General features: G+C 43.4%; 1 gene segment (V, D, J or C); it reads left to right on the top strand.

The window, feature by feature from the left end:
* LOC310747114 (T-cell receptor alpha chain constant-like) overlaps positions 1-19,652 on the top strand; it is a 72,502-nt gene extending 52,850 nt beyond the window's left edge. Inside the window, exons 3-5 of the C gene segment in view lie at positions 17,638-17,913; positions 18,737-18,784; positions 19,508-19,652.
* The last annotated feature ends 8,311 nt before the right edge of the window (positions 19,653-27,963 follow it).

Here is a 27,963-nt window from a genome sequence, read left to right as displayed (position 1 = left end):
TAAGGCACAATGACAGGTTAGCAGCAATCATCCCACCTCAGCTACAATCCCAGACAGAATACATGAATGTCATGTGGTTGCAGAAGTGTAGAGAAACGTGACTTTAGATTTACGGTTCCATAATTTCACTCACGGGGACTAGAGACTTACTTTTTTAAAAAGAAAGAAAGTTGAGATGGGAACCACTAAAATGGGGAGGACTTTATTGTCAAGGCAGGAAGCACTGTGGGTCTGGCAGTGGCTATACTAAGCTCACCTTTGGAAGTGGAACGAAGCTGGTTGTGACACCAAGTAAGTTTTAGCCTTTAATTCATTTCATTTTGTGATTGCGAGGAATGATCCCCTACCCTAACCAAGGACAACCAATTAAACTTGGTCTGATATACAATGCAGGGCTAGTCCATAGAGCAGCTTCCTCCAAACTTGAACTCTGCAGGCGCTTTGGACTACAACTACCATCAACCTCAGCCAGTCCCTGCTCTTTCAGTCCCCTGGTCTTGTATTTGTTTTGGGGGAAGCAATTCAGGATACTCTTCCCAGCTCCTTTCCAGAAACCTCCACCACTGCCCCCAATTATATCCCTATGAGCTGGAGTCCCCTTCAGCTCTTGGTTTTGTGTGATTCTTGAGCCTGGGCAGTTTTTGTCAAAGCAGGAAACATTGTGGGGATGGCGGTAGCAGCAGGAAGGTAGCCTTTGGAAAGGGGACTAAACTGGTTGTGACACCAAGTAAGTTTTAGCCTTTGATTCATTTCATTTTGAGACTGTGAGTGATCGGGATCGCCTTCCCTAACCAAAGACAACCAATTAAACTTGGTCTGATATACAATGCAGGGCTAATCTATAGAGCAGCTTCCTCCAAACTTGAACTCTGCAGGTGCTTTGGACTACAACTCCCATTAACCTCAGCCAGCACAGCTAATCATCAGGGATGATGGGAGTCGTAGTCTACTATCATCTGGGAGACACCAGGTACCCCATGATCGCTGCCCTATATGATCCCTTAGCACCTTCTCCTCCTAAGTCTGCCCCTGGGTCGCTTTTTGTCAAGGCAGGGAACACTGTGGCTATATCGGTGGATCCTGGAAAGTAGCTTTTGGAAGTGGAACCCGACTGGTGGTGACACCAAGTAAGTTTCAGCCCTTAATCCCTTTTGTTTGGGATGGATGGCGATTGGGAATACTATTCCCCGCACAAATCCCACATGCAAAACTTTGACTTATACAATCGTATGCAAGTTGAACTCAGAAATGCAGCGTCAATCCCTAGAGCAGCAGTCTCTAACCATGTGTCCTCCAGGTGTTGTTGGACTACAACTCCCATCAGACCTAGACACAATATCTAAGGGTCAAGGATGATGGGAGTTGTAGTCCAACATCATTTGCAGAACCACAGGTCTCCCCACCCCTTGTTCTAGAGGTTTTTGAGCGACATTGAATCACTGTGGGGAAACAATGCAAACAAGGTGTTCTTTGGTAAAGGGACCATCCTGAAAGTGAATCCCAGTAAGTATCATGGTTCATATTATTTGTTCATGATATCAAATCCAGAGTGTGGTGTTGGTGATGGTGAGAGTTACTAATAGTTAAGGGCAGCTGCAGGTGAGTCAGTGATAACAACACCAACAAACCTATGGTTACGTGAAACATACTCAATAAACACACAAGACGTAACTGGCTGTACTTTTGAATAAATAAGGTATACTATTCATTGTATCAAATCGTAGATTTCAATGGAAGTCTCATAAAGTTCAACGAAAAAAGCAGAAGACCCAGTGGATCAGTACACTCTCTAGTCAGTTCATGCATAAGGTACATACATCTATAAGTGTCTATTCCACCTGTCTGTTCATAGAGTCCAATAATCCACATAAAGGGTTGTTCCACAGAATCCTTTCACAGATTCTAAGACAAGGATTTCCAGAATATTAGCCTTGTTTCATATGCCTGTTGTCTTTGTATATGAAACAAGGCTAATATTCTGAGTGCTCACTGGAAGGACAGATCGTGAAGCTGAGGCTCCAGTACTTTGGCCACCTCATGAGAAGAGAAGACTCCCTGGAGAAGACCCTGATGCTGGGAAAGATGGAGGGCACAAGGAGAAGGGGGCGACAGAGGACGAGATGGTTGGATAGTGTTTTCGAGGTTACCAGCATGAGTTTGACCAAACTGCAGGAGGCAGTGGAGGACAGAGGTGCCTGGCGTTCTCTGGTCCATGGGGTCACGAAGAGTCGGACATGACTAAACGACTAAACAACAACAACAACAGCCTTGTTTCGCCATACTAGGCTTCAACCACTACTATGCTATAAGATCCACTATCCTGTAATATTGCATATGAGCCTGTTCTACTGATGTGGAACTGTAACAACCCTTTACATGTGGAACTTTATGAGACTTCCGTTGAAATCTACAATTTGATACAATGAATAGTATACCTTATTTATTCAAAAGTACAGCCGGTTACATCATGTGTGTTAATTGATGAATCAGTGATGGCTGTGAATTTTCTAGAAGCAAAGACTACTGGGGGAAGGAAAGCCTTTTCTGCCTACTGCCCTGCCCTGCCATTTTGAAAATACTAGACTTTAACCTTGACCATGAGAATGTAAGAATTGTTTTATTGCAGGGTGGGGAAGCTGTGGCCCTGCAAATATTTCTGGGCTGCAGCTCCCACCCCCCACCCCTGAGCATGCAACACCCCAAACATAGATCCATAGATTTCCTAACCTTGTGCCTTTGTGCCAGGTATTGTCGTACTTCAACTCCCATGAGACCTAGTCGCCATGCCCAAGGGTTGAGGTGATGGGAGTTGTAGTCCAACACCATCTGGAAAGACATAGGCTCCCTGTCCCTCTTCTAGAGGTTTTTGAGAGACTTTGAATCACTGTGGGAATACAGTGGAGACAAGGTCATCTTTGGCAAAGGGACTAAGCTGAAGGTGAATCCCAGTAAGTATCATGTTGTTGTTTAGTCATTTAGTCATGTCCGACTCTTCACGACCCAATGGACCAGAGCACGCCAGGCACTCCTGTCTTCCACTGCCTCCTGCAGTTTGGTCACACTCATGTTGGTAGCTTCAAGAACACTGTCCAACCATCTCGTCCTCCATCATCCCCTTCTCCTTGTGCCCTCCATCTTTCCCAACGTCAGAGTCTTTTTCCAGGGATTCTTCTCTTCTCATGAGGTGGCCAAAGTCTTGGAGCCTCAGGATCTGTCCTTCCAGTGAGCACTCAGGGCTGATTTCCTTCAGAATGGATAGGTTTGATCTTCTTGCAGTCATAGTTCATTTTATTTGTGGATGATTCCCTGTGTGGAACATGTGTGACTATGAGTTAAGGGTATCTGCAGATGACCCAGTGATCCCCATGTTGTTGTTTTAGCAACAAATCTTGATCAGGAAAGGGAAACCTGTTCAACCTAACACACTATTGTGTCATCTGGAATATGCTAGTATTTATTAACACTTACCCTGGCCATGAGAATGTCAGAATTGTGTTATTGCAAGGGTGAGGAGCCTGTGTCCCTCCAGAGATTGCTCCCATCCTCTCTGACCATTGGTCATGCTGCCTGAGGCTTATGGGAGTTGGAATCCAACCACATGGGGGGGGTGTCACAGGACTTAATTCTGAATCAAGGGGGGTTAATTCCCAAGGGGAAGTGGATAGAAGAAGAATAAATCTCATATAGAGGAATTCCACCATTTCATTCTTGAAAAGAAGCAAGGAAAGCTCTCTCCCTAGAACTCAGCCTTGGAGTTGAACTGCATAGGATCAGAGGAAGATTTAGAGGAGCACAACCAGTTGCGTCACAATGGGCACTGCAGGGGATGCCACAACTATTATTTAGAATGCAGTGCAAGAGTAAGGGGCCACCAAATTTTAGTATCGCACAGGGTGCCACTGAAATTTGAGACCCCAAGGTCCACCACAGATAGGATGGTATCTAACAATCAAAGAGCATTGCAAGTCCATCCCTACACCATTGATGGGGAACCTGTGACTCCCCCCCATATGTTGTTGGGCTCCAACTCCCCTTAGCCCCAGTCAGCATAGTCAGTGGCAAGGGGCTGTGGTTGTAGTCTGGCAATATCTGCAGGACACCAGATACCCTTCTTGTCCCAGACTATCGCCATCCTCTGTGTGCTCCTTCTGCCTGGGTATTTTTTGTCAAGAGAGGAAACACTGTGGGTCTACTAGTAGTAACTGGAAAGTAACCTTTGGAAGTGGGACAAGACTGGTTGTGACACCAAGTAAGTTTCCATGTTTAATTCCTTCCATTTTGCATGTGTAATGGACCAGATTACCTCCACCCTTCCCCAAACAAAGGCAGCCCACCCCTCCAACCTAGTCTTCAGGTTGAGCCTAGGGGGGCAACCAGGAACACAGTGCTAGTCCCTAGAGCAGCTCCCTCCAACCTTGACCTCCCCAGGTCCTTATGACTACAACTCCCATCAGCCTCAGCCAACCCAGTTGTAGTCCCAATATAAGTTGGAAGACATCAGCTGCCTGGGTGTTCAGTGGGTCCTTCAAAGTAATCTTTGGAAGTGGGACTAAACTGGTGGTGACACCAAGTCAGTTATAGTTCTTAATCTCTTAAATTCTGGGTGTATGGCAGTTTGGGTTACACCTTTTCATCCAAGTGCAACACCCAAACCTAGTCCTGTATTGCCATAAATAGGTTGAGATTAGGGGGGAGACCAGAAATACTGTGTTGGTTCACACAGCAGCTATGCCTAATTAACCTTGTGTGCTCCAGAGGTCCCTGGACTACAACTCCCATTAGCCCCAGTCACCATGTCCCATGGTCATGGGTGATGGGAGTTGTAGTCCAACACCATCTGGAAAGACACATGTTCCCTGTCCCTCTTCTAGAGGTTTTTGTGAGACATTGAATCACTGTGGGAATGCAGCTGGAAATAAGGTGATATTTGGAAAAGGAACTATCCTGAAGGTGAATCCCAGTAAGTATTAAGGCTCATTTAATTTGTGCTTGATGTCAAATCCAAGGGGGGAAATGTATGTGACCAACAGTCAACATGTGTGACCAACCATGAAAAGGCAATAATTGTTTTATTTGGCTCTGGAACAGAATCACATAGTATGGGTATCTGACAATCAGAAAGTCCATCCCTATACCAGAGATGGGGAATTTGTGGTTCTTCAAATGATGTTGGATTCCAGCTCACATCCGCCCCTGTCAGCATGGCTAGTGGCCAGGGGTGATGAAGGTTGCAGTCCAGCCATATCTAGAGGACACCAGGTTCTCCTCCCTGTCCTATGCTACCCTTTCTCATGTCCCGCGCTTTGCTCTGTGTGCTCTTTGTGCATGGACAATTTTTGTCAAGGTAGGAAACACTGTGGGTCTTCCACTGGTTACGGAAAAGTGACCTTTGGAAGTGGAACAAGACTGGTTGTGACACCAAGTAAGTTTCAAGGCTTAATTCCTTCTATGTGCAACAGATCAGAATACCTTCCTCCTTCTCCAAACAAATGCAACCCCCAAAACTTGGTCTGGGGTGAGGGGAGCGACCAGGAATGCAATAGTAGTCTGTGGAGCATCTTTGTCCAACCTTGCATCCTCCAATTGCTTTGGACCATGACTCCCATCCGCATCACCCAGCAGCTAATGATAAAGGATGATAGAAGATGTGTCCAATCTAGGAGACACAACGTTCACCATCCCTGCTCTATACTATCCCTGAGCACATTGTACACTCCTTGTGTCTGGGCAATTTTTATCAAGGCAGGAAGCACTGTGTGTCTACTACTGGTAACTGGAAAGTAATCTTTGGCAGTGGGACTAGGCTAATTGTGACGTCAGGTAAATTTAAACCCTTGTTTGTTTTCATTTTGTGAATGTGACAGATCAGAATACCCCCCCCCCTTCCTCATGCAAATGCAACCCTCTAAATTTGAACTTGTGTCGCCCAGTGCTATTTTTCTAGAAAAAGAGGTGCTGGAATTCACCATGAACACCTTCCTCATTCTCTTAGAATGGCAATGGCTCACTCGAGAGCTGCTGGAACCTTTGGTGAGTTTCAGCTGGAAAAAAAGCCCTGGTCAAGTTGAGCTTCACAGAGCAACCAAGATGGCAGTCTTTAGCAACTTTCTCTAACCTTTTTTTTTGCCCTTCGGGGCCTTTTGTAGTCCAACAGCTCAACCCAGCATGGCCAATGGTCAGGGATGATGGGAGTTGCAGCTGAAAGCTTTGTGAATTCCCTCAAACCGTTAACATACCATTGGAGTCCCATGCTGGACTCTCTTGCCTTTGAAACATACATATATTTACAAAGTTCCAGCACCACAGATAATGTAGGTATTGGCTACCAGCCAGTATTTAAACAATCATCCTGTTGCCTACAGCTAGCCCTCAAGATGTTGCAGGGCTCCAAGTCTTACATTGCCATAAATAAGTTGAGATTAGGGGGGAGACCAGGAATACTGTGTTGGTTCACACAGCAGCTATGCCTAACTAACCTTGTGTGCTCCAGGGGTTCCTGGACTACAACTCCCATTAGCCCTAGTCGCCATGTCCCATGGTCATGGGTGATGGGAGTTATAGTCCAACACCATCTGGAAAAACACATGATCCCTGTCCCTCTTCTAGAGGTTTTTGTGAGACATTGAATCACTGTGGGAATGTAGCTGGAAATAAGGTGATATTTGGAAAAGGGACTATCCTGAAGGTGAACCCCAGTAAGTATCAAGGCTCATTTAATTTGTGCTTGATGTCAAATCCAAGGGGGGAAATGTGTGTGACCAACAGTCACCATGTGTGACCAACCTTGAAAATGCAAGAATTGTTTTATTTGGCTCTGGAACAGAATCACATAGCACAGGTATCTGACAATCAGAAAATGTTGTAAGTCCATCGCTATACCACTCCCATCAGCACCAGCCAGCTGACTCTGTTATTTAGCTTGGGGTGGGGAAGCTGCTAATCTTGCTGGACTTTGATTCCTATCACCCTGACCATTGGACACGCCAGCTGAAGCAGGTGGGAGTTGGGAATCCAACACCATTTGGAGGGCTTTGGGTTTCTCACCCCTGCTCAGACCTTGAGGGAGTTGTGCTTTGCTCGGTGGTGGACTTTGGGGTCTCAAATTTCTCTGCTTTGGTTCGAATTGGTTGGTGTGAGTATGAATAAAAGTCCATTCAATTAAACCTTTGACTTGTAGCTACTGGGATGGACAAGGTAGGATAGATATTCTAACTAAGCCTTGCCTATCGCTTACATTCTGTCCTCCCACCTCCCCATTTTTTTTACTACCCCAATGGATTTAACCTTCAATCCTAACTCCATTTACTTAGGGGTAAGCTATTTTCACACACACACACACACACACCACTGCACCATAATGCATATCAATGAACTCTCAGACAGCCACCATTTTATAGAAATGTCTCTCACAGTGCTGAAAATGTTGGTTGGAAAAAAATATTTGGAAGTGGGACCAATCTTGTGATTATTCCTGGTGAGTCGACATTGCTGTTTACAGTGGCATTTAAAGAAACTGGATTTGTGCGTTTTTATGGGATTCTTTTTCATGATTTGTTCCGTATTGAGATTTTCTGATTATACTAATACATTGTCCCTACTCTGTTTATCTTTGTCGGATAATTCTTGATTCTTTATACAACCTAATTGAGAACATTCTTTCTTTTTCTTTTTTAAAAAACAAAAAACTGGTTTGAAGTCACAATTAATTTCAATTTATGATTATGCTATCCAATGGTAGAGTAGACCCATTGAAATAAATGGATTTACTCTATGGATAAGATATTACACTGCATGCTTGTATTTACCACTTTATTAGGTGCTTTGCCCTCCAGATATTCCTAAAACTGCTGCTCCCATAACACCCAGCAAGCATGGCCAATGGTCAGGGATCATGGGAGTTGTAGCTTAGCAGCAGCTGAAGGCACAAAGGTTCCTCACCCCAGCCCACAGAACAAAGAGTTTAGCCACTATTCTGTAAAGGTGCGTCTCAAAGTGCTTACAACTGCTAGTGGGGTTGGGAAACCCACATTTGGAAGTGGGACCAGACTAGTAGTACTTCCTGGTAAGCAGAGACTTTTTACATTTTCTCATGTTAATTTTCTCATAGTAATCATGGTACACCATTATTTACCCCAGTGGATGTGTTATTTGCCTCAATAGCATGACATAGTCCAATCTACCCATTGGATGGAGGCATCTAATATCCATGAGTGATGAGCCAATGTCAACGATACTCGGTGATCACAGCCATGGACTTGTGTGACGTAACTACATTGATTTCAGTGGATCTAGTCTAAGTATGAGCCAAAGTTTGTTTGACCTAACTTCCAAATTGATATCTGAGTGCCTTGAAAAGGAGAAGCCGATGGGCAATCGGCTCTATATATGTTGTTATATCTCTGGTGCAAAGGACCAGGATAATGCCTGGGGCCCATAAGAAGGCCGCCATTTTGTAAAGGTACATATCACAGTGCTAACACTTCCGGTGGATTTGGTAAACTTGCATTTGGAAGTGGGACCAAACTAGTAATACTCCCTGGTAAGATGACACTTCTTCTTTTTCACGTATTGTCATGTTTAAGGTATTCATGGTAGATCATTATCTGCCTTGGTATGTTGCTTCCATATATTGCATGACACTATCACAAGCATTCTTTACAAATTGGAAGGAAGCATCTACTATCAGTGATATTCAATGTTAGTCATACTTAGAACACACCACCGGAAATCAATGGACTTTTGTAATTGAAGTGCATCGATTTCAATGAGTCTACTCTGAGTATTGTTCAGTTGACTATCACCCAATGTAAATTGGCATTCACTTCCAGAGAAGGTATACAACTGCCTTAAAAGAAACAACACCTTTGAGATAAAAAGAACTGGACTTTGGAATGAATAATCGACAGTATAGTTGTCTTTTATATCTGACTGCTAGGTGCCAGTTCTGTGTCTGGGGGATTGTTATTTTAAAATAGTGACCTACTGAGGGGAGACTGAGAGGAGATATGATAGCCATCTTCAAATATCTGAAGGGCTGTCACATGGAGGATAGAGCAAGCTTATTTTCTCCTGCTCTGGAAGATAGGACTCGAACCAATGGTTTCAAGTTGCTGTTCGACAGTGGAACAGTCTCCCTCAAGAGGTTGTGGACTCTCCATCCTTGGATGGTCATCTGTCATGGATGCTTTTTGAAGTTCTTTCCTTCTGAAACATGACTAGATATTCACAACCACCACCGTGTAGCACCAACAATGCAGGCAACACGATGCATTAAAGTCTTACAAGTCCACCATTTTGTAGAGGTACATGTTATGGTGTTAATAGTGGATGGGGAAAATTCATATTTGGCAGTGGGACCATGCTTGCAATTGTTCCTGGTAAGTTGGCATTTCTGTTGCTGCCGCTGATTAAGAAAACTTGACTGTAATATAAAAAACTTATATATATATATTATATATATATATATATATATATTCATTTATTTCTTAACATCGTTGGGCAGAAAACTGGATTTTCTGGTCACACTGTGTTCTAAGTGGCTCTTCATTTTTCATCCTTGAGGGATCCAAAGTGAAACCTGGGTTTTTGTTATACATGAAGTCACTGTGTATATGGAGGAGCTGGCACCAAATTATTATTTGGAGCAGGGACCAAACTGATTGTTAAACCAAGTAAGTCAAATACAGGAAACATTCTAGTTGGCAGGTGAGCCATTTTGGCCCAAATCTTGGAAATGCACTAGATACATATTAATGACCACTTACCAGAACAATATGGATTTTCTTTAGCTTGTATTGACCTTTCACTCTCCAGGGGGAAATGTGCCCAGCATAATATTTTAAGTTTGTGGCAATAATTTATTCCACATATGTGGATTTGATAGCTTAGCATATGTACAAACGTGACCTGCACCCACAAAAAAGTAAAAGCTGTGTACTTATACCTGAATGGTGGTATACAATATTTTTCTTATACGGAGGTTTCCAGTATGTAGCAAAAATGGAAATGATCTCATATGAAAACAATCTCAAATAACCTAATCAATCTAGATCATGAACTAACTGCAACTCCCATCATTCCTCACCATTGGCCATACTAGCTAGGGTTGATGGGAGATGGAATCCAGCATCTGGAGGATCACATATTCCCGATCCCTGACCTAGATTCCTTAGGTCATTTGAGATCTACTTCACATATGCCATTTTATGCTTTGTTGTTGTTTAGTTGTTTAGTCGTGTCCGACCCTTAGTGACCCCATGGACCAGAGCACGCCAGGCACTCCTGTCTTCCACTGCCTCCCGCAGTTTGGTCAAACTCATGCTGATAGCTTCGAGAACACTGTCCAACCATCTCGTCCTCTGTCGTCCCCTTCTCCTTGTGCCCTCAATCTTTCCCAACATCAGGGTCTTTTCCAGGGAGTCTTCTCTTCTCAGGAGGTGGCCAAAGTATTGGAGTCTCAGCTTCAGGATCTGTCCTTCCAGTGAGCACTCAGGGCTGATTTCCTTCAGAATGGATAGCTTTGATCTTCTTGCAGTCCATGGGACTCTCCTCCAGCACCATAATTCAAAAGCATCAATTCTTCGGTGATCAGCCTTCTTTATGGTCATTTTATGCTACATGGGGACAACTGCTCTTAACAATCTCGGTTGCCTTAGGTGGATGGCTGGATCTGCCCCATATTTGGAATATGAGCATAATGTTCCTGACCTAACTTGTAAAAATATAAACTACACAGATTGCTGCTGTGAACATGCAGGCTACAATGTATGTAAGTTTTGCAGAAGACAAATTTAGCAGGTAGCACTACCTGTTCCAACATGGTGTAAAGGTGTGTGTCATAGTGTTATCAGTGGTGGATGGAATAAACCCATATTTGGAAGTGGGACAAAACTTGTAATTCTGCCTAGTAAGTGAACTTCTTTATATATTTTTCCTTCTTCGTGTTTTTAAGCAATATTGATATGATAGATCAGGGGTTCCCAAGCTTGAGTCTCCAGCCGTTTCTGGACTACAGCTCCCATCATCCCTGACCACTGGTCCTGCTAGCTAGGGATGATGGGAGTTGTAGTCCAAAAACAGAAGGCGACCCAAGTTTGGAAACTCATTGATTGATTGATTGATTGATTGATATACTGATCAATCAATTAATAGAATTGAGAGGAGCACAAAAGTTACCTTTTAGAGAGGTGCCTTTTGTCTTGATTCATCCCATAGCACAGTCAATTGGGACTTTCTATTTTCAAGTTATGGTTACATTAATTTCCAGAGGACTCTGTTCTTGTAGGCTGTGAGATTTCTATGCATTGTTATAGGTTCAGGGATGGAGAACCTGTGGCCCTCTAGCTGTTGGTCCCATCACCCCTGACCATTGCCCATGCTGGCTGGGGTTGATGGGAGCTGGAGTCCGTCATTATTTGGAGGACCACAGGTTCCCCTTTCCTGGGTTGGATATGTGTCAATTCAATTAAACCTTTGGGCATTCGGTGCTGGGGACTAGCAACAGGAAGTGACTAACTCATTCATGTCCTCTTTATCACCTTCCAGAAGGGACCTAACTGGTGTCAGTTTGCAATCATAATGTTGAGGTAAATGCACAATTAGTCCTATGTCTATTCTGAGGAGGACAATACTATTTAGTCTAAAGATGGCAAGGTTGAAAGTCTGGATTCAACCCTCATACATTTCAGTTGTAGAGCAAACAAGTTTTTTCTTTTATAGAAATGGTCTATAGTTTTTCTGTCTAAAACACGACTACATTTTCATATTTCCCTCCATGCAATAATAACCAAATGGGCAACTTGACTGATACATGTCAAATCTCACAGAGCCACCATTTTGTAGAAACGTGTCTTACAGTGTTAACAATGTTGGTTGGTCTCAAATATTTGGAAGTGGGACCAAACGTCTTGTTATACCAGGTAAGTTAGCATTTCTGCCTATACTGGCATCATGGGAAACGTGGGTGTTCATTTTATGTACTTTTGTGGGGAATTCCTTGATTTCTTCTATAAAGCTCAGTCCTCTTTTTAGGGAGCCAGTATTTACTGTGAGTGTAACCTAGCTAGATATAACCTCTCTGAGACTACTAAGGAGTGGATAGCACAATGTCTTTCTTGTCACTTGTAGTTGACCACTGTTGGGAGGAAGAATGCTAGCAGACCATTGCTGCCATATAAGATTGCAATGCTTATGCTCCTGTGTTCTTTACCGCAACTACCATCATCACCACCACTCAATTCTCACATTAGGAAACTATTCAAATGATGGTCACAGACAGTAGAAATTCACGTCTTTGCATTTATTTAAAGACGTGTATTTATAAGACCGGTGACCTATGCAGGTAATACAATTACAGTGGTACCTTGGGTTATATACGCTTCAGGTTACAGACTCTGCTAACCCAGAAATAGTACCTCGGGTTAAGAACTTTGCTTCAGGATGAGAACAGAAATTGTGCTTTGGCGGCGCGGCGGCAGCAGGAGACCCCATTAGCTAAAATGGTGCTTCAGGTTAAGAAAAGTTTCAGGTTAAGAACGGACCTCCAGAACGAATTAAGTACTTAACCCGAGGTACCACTGTATATTTGGGAGAGAGACAAGGTTGTCAGTGGGACATGGTGAGCAAATAACATTATTTGCTTATTTTGGCCAAGATCCCAAAAGCTACTCTATACACTCCCAAAGACTTTGGGTTCACCCTTTTGGATTTCTGTTTTCTCTTATTCATCTTAGAACAGTAGGCCTTATCACAAAGAAGTTGTGAAACTGTTCTGAAAACTAGTTTTTGTTGGGTGGGAAGTAAGGAGTGTGGATGAAAACAAGCAAAAAAACCCATATCCAAACCACTCATTGGTCTGTTCTTTGGATCTCAGACTACTGATGCTTTTTTAGACTGCTTAGAGCATCAGGTAGTATAAAATTAAACCAGCTTAGTCTGACGCAAGGAGACATGTACTGATCCATCCAACCATGTATTCTGTAGATTTGTTGATTTTTACCTTACCCAGGAGTCTCAAACCTCTTGTCGATCAAAATATTTACAAGAGACTCAAAAGTGGACTTTTCATTCTGAAATATTACTTTTTTTGGTGGGAAAAGTCCCCACATGGTTCTAATAGCATGCCACCCAACAGGCTGAACCATGGCACATGTCAGCTTCCACAGAGCCACCATTTTGTACAGACGTGTCTCACAGTGATAACACTGCTGGATTTAAATTCACATTGGGAGGTGGGACCAGACTTGTAGTTACCCCTGGTAAGTTGACACTTCTGTTTGTGCTGGTTTTGAGGGAACATGGAGAATGGTGTAAAAATGTCTGTTATTTTCCTCCCCGCCCTCCATGCACACAATTTTAATGCATTCTATAGTTCTGCCATCTCTTGGGTGGGAAGTTGTGATGTCATTTTCCGACCACACAGGTTCCAAAATCTTTTTTAAGCATTGGTCAGGTCCATTCATTCTGGTCCAGTCCACCATCTATTTATTAGAATTTTCAGCTACCCCAAAGCTCTGATTGGCTTGCAGCGAGTAAACTCTAATGTCCCCTTACTACTGGATTTGGTACCTCTTAGTTCCTTTGAACACTGAGTATAGTTAGCACTGTATGGGTTTTGTCTACCACCTTGACAGAGCATTGACACACTCATGCAGAAGAAGGCTCTTGATGGCTATTAGCCACGATGGCTATATTCTGCCTCCACAACTGGAAGCACCTGCTGGAAAATACCATTTTCTGGAAACCATAAGAGGTTGGAACTTGGATCCTCCTGCTTGTGGATTTCTCACAGGTATCTAATTGGCTACTTTGGAAAGAGGAAGCTGGACTAGATGGGTCACTGAACTGATCCAACGGGCTCTTCTTATGTTTTTTAGACTCTCTCGAAATGCTTCAAACATTCAGAGAAGCCCACCAAAATCCATAGGCAGCTCAAAGATAAGCAAACAGGATTAATTTAAAACACTGCATATGTATATATTTATTTATGGAGCATTGGCAGTAGATTACGATAACTGTGTTAATAATAAATGGTGATAACAGATGGTGATGAATGACAACAGCAACATTGATGATGATTACATTGGTGGTGTCGACTGAGATTCAAAGAGCTAATGTAGCCACTCCAAGCCATTGTCAGCAGGACGGCTGTACCTCGTCCACCTGCCCTTTTGATCCATAGAGAGATTGGGTGCCCATGCAGCCCAACAGAGTTTTCCCCAACACAGTTCAGCCAACTCATATTCAGACTGTTCCAGCCACCCATTGAGCCAAAGCTTGGTGGGCAGGACAGGGAGAGAAGAACATGGGTTATTTACAGTGCTATCAGAGTACACACATTGAAACGAATGGGCATGACTAATTTAGATCCATTAATTTCAGTGTACCTACTTTGACAAGAACTTAGTTGGATACATCCTTATGTTCTTATGACTTCACCCCTAAACATAAAGGTGGGAGGGATTGGAGGTCTGTGTTACAGCATCTGCCTTGCATGCAAAATGCCCCCTGTTCAATTCCAGTTGTGTCTTTAAGTAGAGCTGTCCTGCCTGAAATCCTGGAAACCAAGCAAACCCCTGTGTTGCAAAGAGAATGTCAGCAATGTCTAGGCAACACGGTGACCATGTACATACGCAATAGACAATCTTTATAGAATTCATTCAAACCATAACAAGTACAAAATGAAATCTTTAGTCTCAAAGTCTCTGAAAATCTTTAAATGAAGCGAGGTACCAGACTTTGTACAATGAAAGACAAGCTGTGAAGCTTTGTGTATTCAGCAAAGATGGTGTCCAACACTGAACAGTGATTCCGGATATTGACTACTGTTTCGTAGAATTCTTCGTCAGCGTGGTGGGAGGATATAGAATTGCTTCATAAACTGAAAATAAAATTTCACAACCTGAAAATAAAATTTTACAGATGATGTAAAATCGTCTGTAAAATTTTGTTTTCAGTTTATGAAGCAATTCTATATCCTTTTTGCTGTTATGGTTATGGTTTGGTTTGAAGGAATTCTATAAAGATTGTCTATTGAGTATGTACATGGTCATTGTGTTGCCTAGACATTGCTGAAATCCTGGAAAGGTGTAGCAATCAGCCTTACTGAGCTAGCTGGGCCATTGGCCTACCTTGTTGGAGGTAGCTTCCTGTGCTCCCATGAATTTCCCTATTATGTCAAGATGTGTTTTTGTCTTACTGTAACCCACTGGGTGACTTATGGAAGAACTGCTAACAAATTGTTGTTTGGAGGTGGGACTCAACTGAGTGTTAAACCAAGTAAGTCAAATATTGGAAATGTTCAAATGGGGATGGAGCTGTGGCTCAGTGGTAGAGCATCCTCCTTGCATGAAGAACGTCCCTGGTTCAATCCCCTTCATCTCCAGGTAGGGCTAGGAGAGACTCTGGCCTGAAATCCTGGATAACCTGTTCCCAGTCCGTGCAGACAGTACTGAGCTTGATGGACCAAAGGTCTGACTCAGACTTGTCCAGGAAAATACCTTTTTAAACATCTATTTACACCAATAAATATTAGGTAAAAATCGGTCAGTTTAAAACAGAAACATATTTTGGTTTATATAACACCACAGTGAAATAATCTAATGTGTACAGTATGTACATTACAGAATGTACAGTAATTGTTGTTAAAGCTTTTCTAGAATATCCTGAATCTAGGAATCCGCTGCCCTAAATGGAAATTATTGTCTTGTTCCCAAACACCTTTTGTAGAACTTCCATTCATTTCAGTAGGAGTTATTTTCATATAAAGTTTTTGGGATTAGGGTGCAAATTTAATGTTAGCGTGCTGAATTGATTTTAGAATGAATTGACTTTAGAATGTATTTCAATTAATTGATTGTGATTTTATGTAAACTGTGTTAAATTTACTGTTGTTAGCCACTCTGAGCCCTGGCTGGGGAGGGCGGGATATAAATAAAAATGTATTATTATTATTATTATTATTATTATTATTATTATTATTATTATGGTAGCTTTCTGCAAGTGTGTCAGGGTGTATGTATGTGTATGTGAGAGAGAGAGGAAAAAAAGAAATAATATGCTCTGGAATATGTTTGGATCCAGTTATTCTTCACTGTGCAAGAGGCATATGCAGAATTAAATATATTTGAATGAGAAGGGGGAATCATAGATTTGGAAGGGACCCAAATGGTCATCAAGTTCAACCTCCTGAAATGCAGGAACCACAATGATGGGATGGCCGGGTGTAGGGCGGTATATAAATTCAATAAATAAATAAAATGGCTTATGCAAAAATTCCAACCGTGCCCCAGTGTCCACATAGAATTCTGGACCTTGCCTGTTCAGTACCATCCAATTCACCATTACGCATATTTTAAGCTTTATTGTAGTTATTGGTGGGATTAGTCGTCGCTCGTCGGCTGCTGACCCTGGAGTTGCTCTATAGCAGGGTTGGGAAACCTGCAGATATGCCTTCATCTACTCACTGAACTGTAGAGAAGGGCTGTGGGTTGCTTCTCAGGTTGTCCCGTCATCCTCATAGCGAAACAACAGCCCACAGCGAGGTGTGAACTTTGTGGGCGCTTCTGGGAAATGGTTCCTGAGAGCTGGAGGAGTGTGCTCTCGGTTGCACTGAGCGAGAGCTCGGTGGAGGAGTCGGGGTCCTTCGGTGCAAACTTTTTGCCAGTTGCTCACTGCAGAACAATGCAAAACAAGCATCTGCTCACTTGGGGTTGTAGCTAATGGTAATTCTACTCAGAGCAAGCTGTTGCAACATACATTCCAACATATGCTTGTTGAGAAGAATGGCTAACACCGAAGCATTAATTTCTCTGTTTACCCTGGGCTGCATTCATTCCATACATTTATAGCGCTATTAAGCCTGCATTCCGAGACTGGTTGACTAGCTCTATGATTCATGATTCATCTTAAACAGTCATGGCTTCCCCCCCACCCAAAGGATTCTGGGAGCTGTAGTTTGTTGAAGGTGCTGAGAGGTCTTAGCAGACCCTCTATTCCCCTCACAGCTACAGTGAGTTGTTTAACAATCAGTCCATTTTTACAGGGAATGCTGGGTATTGTAGCTCTGCGAGGTGATCAGGGGATTCCTAGCAACTCTCTGCACCTTTACCAAACTACAGCTCCCAGAATCCTTTCGGAGAAGCCATGACGGTTTAAAGTGGCATCACTATAAGTGCATGGTGTGAACGTGGCCTAAGACTTAGTTGGATACAAACCTTTCTTCAGTTTGTTTATTCCAGGGATAAATGGAATCTCTCCAGAATCTCCAGCTCCTATAAGTCCACCACAGCCAGCATGGCCAATGCTCAGAGATGATGGGAATCGGAGTCTGGCAATATCTGGAGGGGCAGAGATTCTCTGCTACTGATTTATTCTGATATTTTTTTTGACGATTATTATTGAGTGGTGCATTTTGATATTCTGAGATGCCTTGAATGCCTTTTTCTTGAAGGACCAGTGAAAGAGAGAGGGGAGATCATATGTAATCAGAGTCAGATTTTTGCGGAATGGATGGATAATTTAATCCTGCCTCTCACCCACCCCTTTGCCCATTATTATTATGGCATTGACTTTCACGTCATATGCCAATTTCAGCTGCAGTTTCTAACTTCTGGTTATCCTTTGCTTCCCCCCATTCAGAGCTTGAGTCATCTGATCCTTCCGTCTACAAACTACAGTCACCCAAGGAAGGAGACAGAGACATTTCTGCCTGCCTTATCACCGACTTTTTCCCAGTACCCATCAGAGTGGGGGCTGATGGAATTGATGAACACGAGGTCAACGGCTCAGTCGTCGTAGTGAAAGAAAGTGGCAAGGAAACACCCAGCTACGGCGAAGTGATCTGGGGCAAAGACAAAGACACTGATGGTTGCTATGCTGAGCAAAATAACAATAGATTTCCATCGGAGTCAGCAGGTAAAAAGCAGACTGTGTAAATGTTTGCAAGCCAATTGGACGATGATCTGAAAATCTATATATTCTGCCTGGTCTTCAAAAAGTCTCAAGGCAGTTTACCATCCAAAACGCTAAAAAGCAATGAGGAGACAACAGTGCCCACTGAAACCACAGCTGTTGGCGTCTCTGCTAAGGCCCCATAACCACAACCCAAAATAGCCATCAAAACAAAGGTCACATAAAGAAACATTCTTTAAAGCACATTATTTCAACCCAGAATAATTATGCCGTTTCTCAAGTGTGCTGGACATTGTAGCTCAGTGAGGGGTGATCTGCAGTGTCCCAGGATTATTTTGGGGAAAGAATTGATTGATTATTTGTACTTTGACTGTCCACAAAGGCGAACCGGCCAAAGCAGAACAGTGGTGTGAAAGCATTTTTAGAAACAGTAGTTTTCTTCTTACCAACCACCTAAAACAATTCAGTGAGGAGACACCACACCTGGCAAGTTGGAACAGGTTGGTGTACAGGTTGGAAGCTGCAATAGCTTCATCACCAGCCTTGCTTCCTGAGGTCTAGGGATCAGGAAATTCAATCCCATCCTTTTACCTCATATTTTGCTATATGCATGTTTCATGCCTGCATTGATGCTGCATAATGCTTTTCTTGCAACTTCTTTCTCTCTTTTCTTTCTCTCTTTTCTTTCTCCAATTCCCTCCCCCTTTCCTTGTAATTTTAAAACTTCACTAAAAATTGTATGATAAAGGAAAGAGAATCAATGAAAACTGAAAATGTAATAATCCTTTATCATCATCATTAATTGTCATTCCCATCATTGTTACAGAGGCTGCAACCACCTGCTCAGAAAAGACAACAGGCGGTTTTGAGACAGGTACGTATGTGCAAAAAGGGATGTGCAACTTGACTGGGAACCGAATGAAAATCAAATCATAATCTTGCCTTAGAAATCACCCCTGTGAGCAAGTAGGGTTGACAATCAGCCATTCTGCCTTAGCTGTCTGTAGATTAGTTGCCAGAATTTGACTAAAGCAGACCCAGTGAGAATATTAAAGGGGGGGGGCTGTATTCTGCAACATGCCATTGGCGTAATAATAGCGCACTCTGGCCTAAAAAGAAAAGTAGGTTTGTTGCTTAAGAACGTAAGAAGAGCCCGCTGGATCAGGCCAATGGGCCATCTAGTCCAGGATCCTTTTCGCCCAGTGACTAAACAGTTGCCTGTGGGAAGCCAGGAAACAGGATTTGAGCACAGAAGCCCTCTCCCCTCCTGTAGTTTCCAGCAAATATTATTCAGAAGCATTTCTGCCTCCAACTGTGGCAACAGGGTTTAGCCATCGTGGCTAGGAGCCCTCTCCTTCATGCATCTGAGCACGTTAATCCACTTTAATTGGGCCAACCTAAATATGCCAGTTTGTGATTGAATCCCTCCCACAAAAATAGCAAGAGTCCAGAAGAGACCTCGTTGCTTTAAAAACAATACTCATCGTCCAAATTGTCCATGAGCCCCCAAAGAAGGCAGTAGCTTGCAAACGGACACCTGTTCTTTTGTGACATTTATTCTCTCTTTCTGTCTTCCCCCATCCTTTGTTTTAATCAGACGAGAAGTTGAATCTCCTCTCCCTCACCGTGCTAGGACTGCGAGTCATTTTCCTCAAGTGTGTTGCCTTCAACCTGCTGTTCACCTTCCACGCTTGGTCTAGCTGAGGTAAGGCAAGGAACAGACTCACTTAAGAGTCCTGGCTGGGGCTGATGGGAGCTGTGGTCCAAAATGTATCTGGTCAGCGAAGGTTGTCTTTGGAGCTCTGGCTTTTTCCCTAATATGATCTCCGTATCTCACGGTGATTCACAGTTCACCATCAGTTGGGCTGTTGCCCCGAGGAACCATCATCGCTCCTTATCCTTGCACTTTGGTACAGGAGTGAGGAACCTTTTTGGCCTGGAAGGTGGTGGCAGTTCTTAATCTCCCCACCCTACCCAGAAGGCCCCCCCCACCTGACATCATGATGATGTCAGCACCATGCCAAAGTTGACCTGCTGGAGGGGAGCGGTCAACAAGGAACATGCAGGCTTGAACTTTCCATTCACCAGCTGATGAGCAGAGGTGCCAATCCTGCTCTTTGCCGAGGTTTCGTTATGCCAGAGCATTCCCTACTGGGAACACATTGGGGAAGCTGCACAAGGCAGGACTGAGCCCCGCCCCCATCACCTAATGCCATCAGCTGATTGACAGGTGGGTGTGGTTTGGGGAAAGTGATGTCCCAGGGCAAACTGGCTGGTTGACCTGCAGACCGGAGGTCCTCTCCACTTCTGTTCTGATGAATGGGTACCAAGGTGTTAGCACAGAGGTACTTAGGCTTTGATTTTACATCCTCCTGGACTGAAGAACTGGATTAGTTATGGAAGCTTAATTTATAGAATTCACTGCCTGAGATGGGGAGATAGACAAATCCACAGAGGCTAAGAATTATCCTGAGGCTTTCAGTCCATGAAGGCCAAATGGGACCTTCAACCTGAGAGTGGTAGGCCCCTGGATACAGGATGGAGAGGGCTGTTCTGTTTGTGGGCTTCACAGAGACATTTGGCTGGGCAATGTCGCTTGCTGGGGGTGGGGAAGAAGAATGCTGGATTAAACAGGCCCTCTAGATGTGGGACTGCAGCTCCCGTCATCCCTGACCATTGCTCATGATGGCTGGGATTGGTGTGGGTTGGATGAATGAGTTAAGGTGTCCGTTTATAGCATGGCATTTCTGTGCTCTCTGGCACTCATCACAGTGTTCCATTGTGCCAGAAGCGGTTTAGTCATGCTGGCCACATGATCCGGAAATCTGTCTGTGGACAAATGCTGGCTCCCTCGTCCTTAAAAACGAGATGCCCAATAGTCACCTTTGACTGGACTTAACCGTCCATGGGTCCTTTACCTTTTACCGTATCTATTTAGCAGGTGCAGGGAACCTGTGACCCTCCAGATGTTGCTGGACTACAACTCCCATCATCCTTGGCCATTGGGGACGCTACACAGGACTGATGGGAATTGTAGTCTCATCAAGATCTGAAGGACCACAGGTTCTCCATCCTTGTCTGCTTCTGCAGGGCTCTGTTATTATGCAATTGCAAAAGTATCTAGGGGACAAGATTGCCTTCCCCACTCCCTGTAACAAATTCTCAGCTAATTCTCCCCATGTCTCCTCACTGGCCCAAATAGGACTAGTTTAGCCAGCTAGCCCTGGTGATCATCTAATGTTTATTGGATGGATTTCCCCCCTAAATTGATTTTTGAATTCTGAATGTATTGTTATTCACATTTTATACTGTATTTTATGCTGCTTTGTTGTTGCATCAATTAAGTATTTTAAATTTGTTGTTAGCCGCCCTGAGCCCGGTTTTTTGTACTGGGAAGGGCAGGGTATAAATAAAATATTATTATTATTATTATTATTATTATCATTATTATTATTATTATTATTAAAGCCATAAACCCTGTAGCTGAATGTATGTTTTCCTGTCTTTGATGCTTGTATCTTTCTGCAACTGCCTATGCAATAACCAGGATTTCTCATTCTCTTCTTCCAGTTCAGAATGGCAGAAACATGGGGAACATATCTGGTATATTGTGGAAGAACCCCTCAAAACAGAGACATGTACAAAGTCATCTTCAGCACAGAGCATACATGAGGAACATCTGCAACTGCTTGGAAAGAACCACACTCTTGCACTCCTTTCAGCTAGGGGTGCCGCCAGCTTTTATTCTGACAGGGGAAAAGCTTCAACTTCTGGATTTCTGCTTTGTTGTACAGCCGCTTAATGCTTATGAGCTCTGGGAGAGAGATAAAGTCGACAAACCAACATCCTGCTTCATTGTATCGCACTATCTTGTGAATATAATCGACACAAAGCATCCTGTATTGTTACAGAATATTAAAAGTGTATATGTTTAAATCCTCTATGCATGTTTGGTGCTTTATGAATATGTGGTGGTTTTTCTCCACCCGACCCCCCACTGATCCACAAAAATGAAATGGTAGAATGCTTTCAAACCTCCAAAGGCGAGCCCAGCACTTTCAGAGGGAGTCGGTTCTACTGTCAAACAACTCTTGCTGTCAGAAAGTTCTTGCTGCTACATGATAGACAAATAAGAATTTCAGAAATGACAGTAACATAGGCGTGAAATGTGTTGTTCTGAATTCTTATTCAGAAGTAGCTTCTAAGGAGAGTTCACATTTGTACTCAAGAGGGAGAAATGAGAGAGACTGGAAGGGCCAGAAGTTAAGACGATGATTAAATATATCATACAATTATCCCTCAACTCAGTCCGCAACATCCTGTTTGCCCTCCTCGGAAACTGGATCTCATATTTTGCTAGTTATTTCTTGCCTTCTCAATCCTTTTTTATTTTTATTTATTTTTATTAATTTTTATTGTTATTTTTATTAAATTTTCTGTTTTACAATTTAAAATACTCATTTAAACATCCTTAAAATATCAATGACTTCCCTTCTTCTCTTTCTGTGGTTTATTTCACATATCATAGATCCCTGCATATTTTACAAAAATGAAACCATTCAGTATTCCATTATTACATCCATCAAAACTTATTTACACTGTTGAATTTATCTTATTGCTGCCAACGTTTTCAAGTGTACACAATTTCCCCCATATATTCAATAAATGTTTTCCAATCCTCTTTAAACGTATGTTCTTCTTGTTCTCTTATTCTATATGTTAAATCTGCAAGCTGTGCATATTCTGTCAACTTAAATTGCCATTCTTCTTTAGTTGGGACCTCGCTAGTTTTCCATTTTTGGACTAACAAAATACAGGCTGCAGTAGTGGCATACATAAATAACCTTTCTTTCTTTTTTGACAACTGGAAATATCCATCTGAATTATCCCCAACAAAAAGGACTCTGGTTTTTTTGGAAAAGTACTTTTAAACTTTTTTTCCAGTTCATTATAGATAATTTCCGAATATTCTTTTACCCTTTTACAAGTCCACCACATGTGAAAGAATGTTCCCTCAACCTCATTGCATGTCCGACACTTATCTGATTCAGTTGTATACATCTTAGCAAGCCTACTCGGAGTTAAATACCATCTGTAAAACATTTTCAAAGAATAGCATGCTGTAAACTTCAAATCATTTTTCCAAAGTTTTTCCCAGTGGTTAAAATCGCCTTCTCAGTCCTTTATCTGCCTGCAATGCAGTACATTTTTTTCTTTAGTGAGAGTTATTGGAATTGAAGCCTGGCTGGGCATTAAGTCAGGTTTTCAGCCCTAAGCCCACATCAAAATGACATGTGTACACTCTTTCACACAAATGCTTGCACATGCGTAGAGATAGCTTGTACCTGTGTGTGTTCAGTGTAACATGTGAAAGGACCTTGGATCTCGTGCTCTTAAGGTTACTACTGAAGGGTGGATTTCAGTTGAACACTAAGAAATGCTTCTTAACAATTAGAGGAGTTTGGAAATGAAACCGAGTTTTCTCAGGCTACGTTCCTTTGGGGGAAATCGTCCATCGGTCACATGGCTGTGATGGGCAGGGCCAGAGACAAAAATGGGTGGAGCAATGGATATGAATTTCAGTCACCTTGCATTTAAAGCACATGCCCCTGCCCAAAGAAATGTGGGAACTAAAATTTGTTGAATGGGCTGGGATCTGTATACCTGCGAGGGGTACAGGATTCTTTGGGGGAACCAATGCGCTTTGTTTTCCATCCAGGCAGCAAGAAGCATTCTTACAGTTCAATCACACATTCCAGCCTTACAAGAGACACTCAAAAGAGGGTTATGGAGCAGGGCTGGTGAAGGAGAATAGCTTTGGGCGAGTCCTGAGGGCCAGATAGACAGACCTGGAGGTCCACATTTGGCCTTTGGGCCTGAGCTGTTCCACCCTGGCCTGCAACTCTGTGATTCCATATCTGATTAGTTACGATCACAACTGTCCAATGCACATCAGCAGAGGAGTGAAAATCCAGGTGTCTTCTGGGTTCAGTGTCTGCAGATGTATAAACGTTAGAGCCTGCTGAATCAGGCCAATGGCCCATCAAGTCCAGCATCCTGTTCTCACTGTGGCTTGTGGGAAACTGGCAAGCTTGACCTGGGCAGGAAAGCCCTCTCCCTGCCTGTGATTTACAGCAACTGGTATCAAGAAGCATTACTTTCTCTGTGGAGACAGAGCAAAACCATCACGGCTAGTAGCCATGTAAGATCCCTATTTGTCTCAGATAATACTTTATTGATTTATTTTTTTAAATAGCACCACCACCCATCCCATCAGCAAAGTGCTCTTTCCCTCACAGATGAATAATGATCAGATTCAGCAGGGCTAAGGGGTCCACACTCTTAGTGGAGGGGATTTTGGCCAGAGCTGCTTGGCATGGCAATGTTGCAAGACCAAGAGAAGACAGCACAGCTCCCTCTTGCCCAACTGTTAAAAGGCAGAACTATAATAATTATTAATATCAATTGTATTATTCGTGTCCCAGCCACTCTAGAATCTGTTCCACTGCTTATCTTAAAGTTGGCACACCTATCCTAAGTCCCACAGCTGTTGTGCAATGAATGGGACTTGGGTCACATCCATACCAAACATTGATCTGTCATTTATTACATTTATATCTCTTCCTGAGAGCTCACGGAGGCTCATAGACTTCTCCCCATTTTACTCTGCCAACAACTCTGTGAGGAAGGTTAGGCTGAGAGAGTGTCTGCCTGGTCCAGCAGGCTTCACGACGGAGAGGATTTGAACCCGGGTCTCCCAGGTCCTACTCCAGCACTCTAAGCACCACAGCACACTGGCTCTTTAAAGCACTATTATACCACTTTAACGGCCATGGCTTCACTCAAGGCATCCTGGGAACTGTAGTTTGTTAAGGGGTCATGTAACAAGTCCCAGCACCCTCACAGAGCTACAATTCCCATTTCTCTGGGAAAGGGGTTAAAGCTCTCTAGGGATTTTGATTCCGGGAAGGGAACAGGGGTCTCCTAACAATTCTCAGCACCCCTAACAAACTACACTTCCCGGGATACAGTGGGGGAAGCTATGATTGATAAAGAAGTGTTTTAAATGTATGGCGCAGATACCCTTAACTCATAGTCACATGTTCTACACACGGAATCATCCACAAATAAAATGAACTATGACTGCAAGAAGATCAATCCTATCCATTCTTAGGGAAATCAGCCCTGAGTGCTCACTGGAGAGACAGTTCCTGAAGCTGAGACTCCAATACTTTGGCCACCTCATGAGAAGAGAAGACTCCCTGGAAAAGACCCTTTTTTTTGGGAAAGATGGAGGGCACAAGGAAAAGGGGACGACAGAGGACGAGATGGTTGGACAGTGTTCTCGAAGCTACCAGCATGAGTTGGACCAAACTGCGGGAGGCAGTGGAAGACAGGAGTGCCTGGCGTGCTCTGGTCCAGGGGGTCACGAAGAGTCGGACACGACTAAACGACTAAACAACAACAAAGCAGATGTGGACTTATTGTGGGGGTAACTGCAGTTAGCACTGGGGTGCAAGACCGAGAATAACTTGTGCACAGCCAACGGGGGGCGGGGGGGAGGCAAGACTTTGATGTTCAGCCACCCTAGGTCAAAGACCCACTTTCTTTTAGAAACTTGACCTCGTGAGCTTATTTTTAGCCTCCGCCAAACAGGTGCCTTCAACCCCTAACCCAGTGACCCTATTTACGTTTTAATTCTCAAAAATAACTTCCCGCCGCCACCCCCAAGCTAGATACAGCAACAAGTGAGAAAGGCAGCAGGAAGTGGAAACTATGTCAGCCTCCTAAATGGGTCAACCAGCTCACTTCCATGATGTCAGAAGCGCGTGGGTTTTTCTGGGTCAGCGTTTGAAGCTCACCCCACAGAAACCGCTTCCTCTCGAAAACAAGGGTTGTTTTCCAGAGAGGTGGGGAGCTTGAAAGAGACGGCACGTGGCAGGGCTCGAGCGGGCGGCCAGGGAGGCGGAGAAAACGTTAGACCGCAAGCGCAGGGTGCAAGGTGCTGCGTGGAGTCAAGATGGAGGCTGCAGGTGCAAAGAGAAGCAGAGAAGCTAAGTATATCACCACTCAAGGAGTCTGCAAGGTCTAAGAATAACTTTGTGGCTGCTTTAGTTGTGGGCAGGTTGGAAATGAAATCTGGGGCAACTGAAGACCTCCAACACCCTCTTTGAACGGGAGAGAGTCTGTCAGAGTCAAATCTGAATACTTTTATTTATTAAGACACCTATATATTACCTATCATGCCTCCACTTCAAGGCAACACACATTAATGCATGGGTAGGCAAACTAAGGCCCGGGGGCCAGATCCAGCCCAATCGCCTTCTCAATCCGGCCCGCGGACGGTCCGGGAATCAGCATGTTTTTACATGAGTAGAATGTGTCCTTTTATTTAAAATGCCTCTCTGGGTTATTTGTGGGACATAGGAATTCGTTCATTATTATTATTTTTTCAAAATATAGTCTGGCCCCCCACAAGGTCTGAGGGACAGTGGACCGGCCCCCAGCTGAAAGATTGCTGAGCCCTGCATTAACGTAATAAGCAACATGCAAAAATGAAATCAAACCTAAACAGGCAACTGATAGGAATACATTTTTCGTAGCTCCCAGGTCTATCAACTTGGACAGCTTTAAGAGGACTGGACAGACATATGGAGAACCTATCAATGGCTACCAGCCACGATGGCTATATTCTGAGGGTCTGATGCAGTATTGCTTCTGAATACCAGTTGCTGTAAAGAGAAGGGTACGTCTTCTGCTCTGGTCCTGCTTGCTGGATCCCCACAAGCATCCGATTGGCCACTGAGAGAAGGGGATGCTAAACTAGATGGGACGTTGACCTGATCCAGGCTCTTCCTATGTTTATGTTCTTAATACTTAAAACGCAACAGCAGCCAGCATCAAAAGCCAGCAAAGGACATGGTGAACAGGATCAGCATTTTTTTAAAAGTATGCACTCAAATTATATCAGCTGGTGCATGCCAGACCGTGGGGGTTTGGGGAGGAGGGAGGGCCATTCCAGAGTGTGGGCATTAATACAGAAGACACTCTTTGTGGTGGTTGCTAGATGGACATCTGCAGGCTGTGGCACAAGGATGGCCTCTGATTTTCATGACAATCTATGCTGCCTCCCAGGTGACCTAGGCCCAAGCAGTTCAGGTCCTTGAAACCTAAATCTAGCCCAGTATCAAACAAGTTATCAGTGCAGGTTCTTTAGTGATGCTGTTAATAGTCACTCGGTTGCCTCTCTATCCATGTACCAAATATCCAGTTCTGTCCATGCAGTCACTAAAGCCCAAGTGAAATAGGTACAGATTTCCCAGCTACATATGGTGGGAAGTGTTATTTGGTAGACAGTAGAAAGATGCAGAAGTGTCTATGAAACATGGGTTTTCCTTCCTGCAGTTCTGATATTGGCTAAGGCACCAACTACTGGCAACAGCTGTGTTCATCAAGATCAGACTGAGGTTCTATCTGTCCCCAGATTCTCTTTTCCAAGTGGTCAGCCAATGACCCCCAGAAGCCCATTTCAGGGAAATAAAGCCAAAAGTGATCCCCTGCTATCTGCCCCCAGCTTTTAGAGTATTCATAATTATGCTACCTTTGTACAGAAGAGATTCCACCTCTGGTGAGGAGTGGATAATGAAAAGCTATTATCAGACCTATCTACCTACTAGTTCATCTAGATACTGTTGGGAGACATCTACACCAGTAACCATTTATAGATGGGATATAAGAGTTTGTACCCTATTTTCACTTCTTTGACATTTGTTTTGCATAGTATCTACTGGTCCTGGGACTGGTAAGGCACTATGTAGGCTCATCAAGCTATACTCACTAGTTACTAAGAATCCTATTGAAGCCAACAGCTATTGAGATTTCAGTTGTAATTGCTTACACTTTTGAGTATGCTGAATTTATGTATCACTTCCCACAACAGCAAGTCCCCATTGCAGCTTTTTGGGACTTCCGGTGAAGATGGTGAAAAGCTGCAATTAAGATGGCTAGTGGTCTGTCTTGAGCAACTGACTGATAATTTTTTTATATTCCTCC

Source organism: Podarcis filfolensis (genome assembly GCF_964270895.1).
Source record: "Podarcis filfolensis genome assembly, chromosome: 13".
Taxonomy (NCBI): Eukaryota; Metazoa; Chordata; class Lepidosauria; order Squamata; family Lacertidae; genus Podarcis; species Podarcis filfolensis.
Note: the sequence above shows the minus strand (reverse complement) of the source record. Positions and strands in the feature narration are given on the sequence as shown.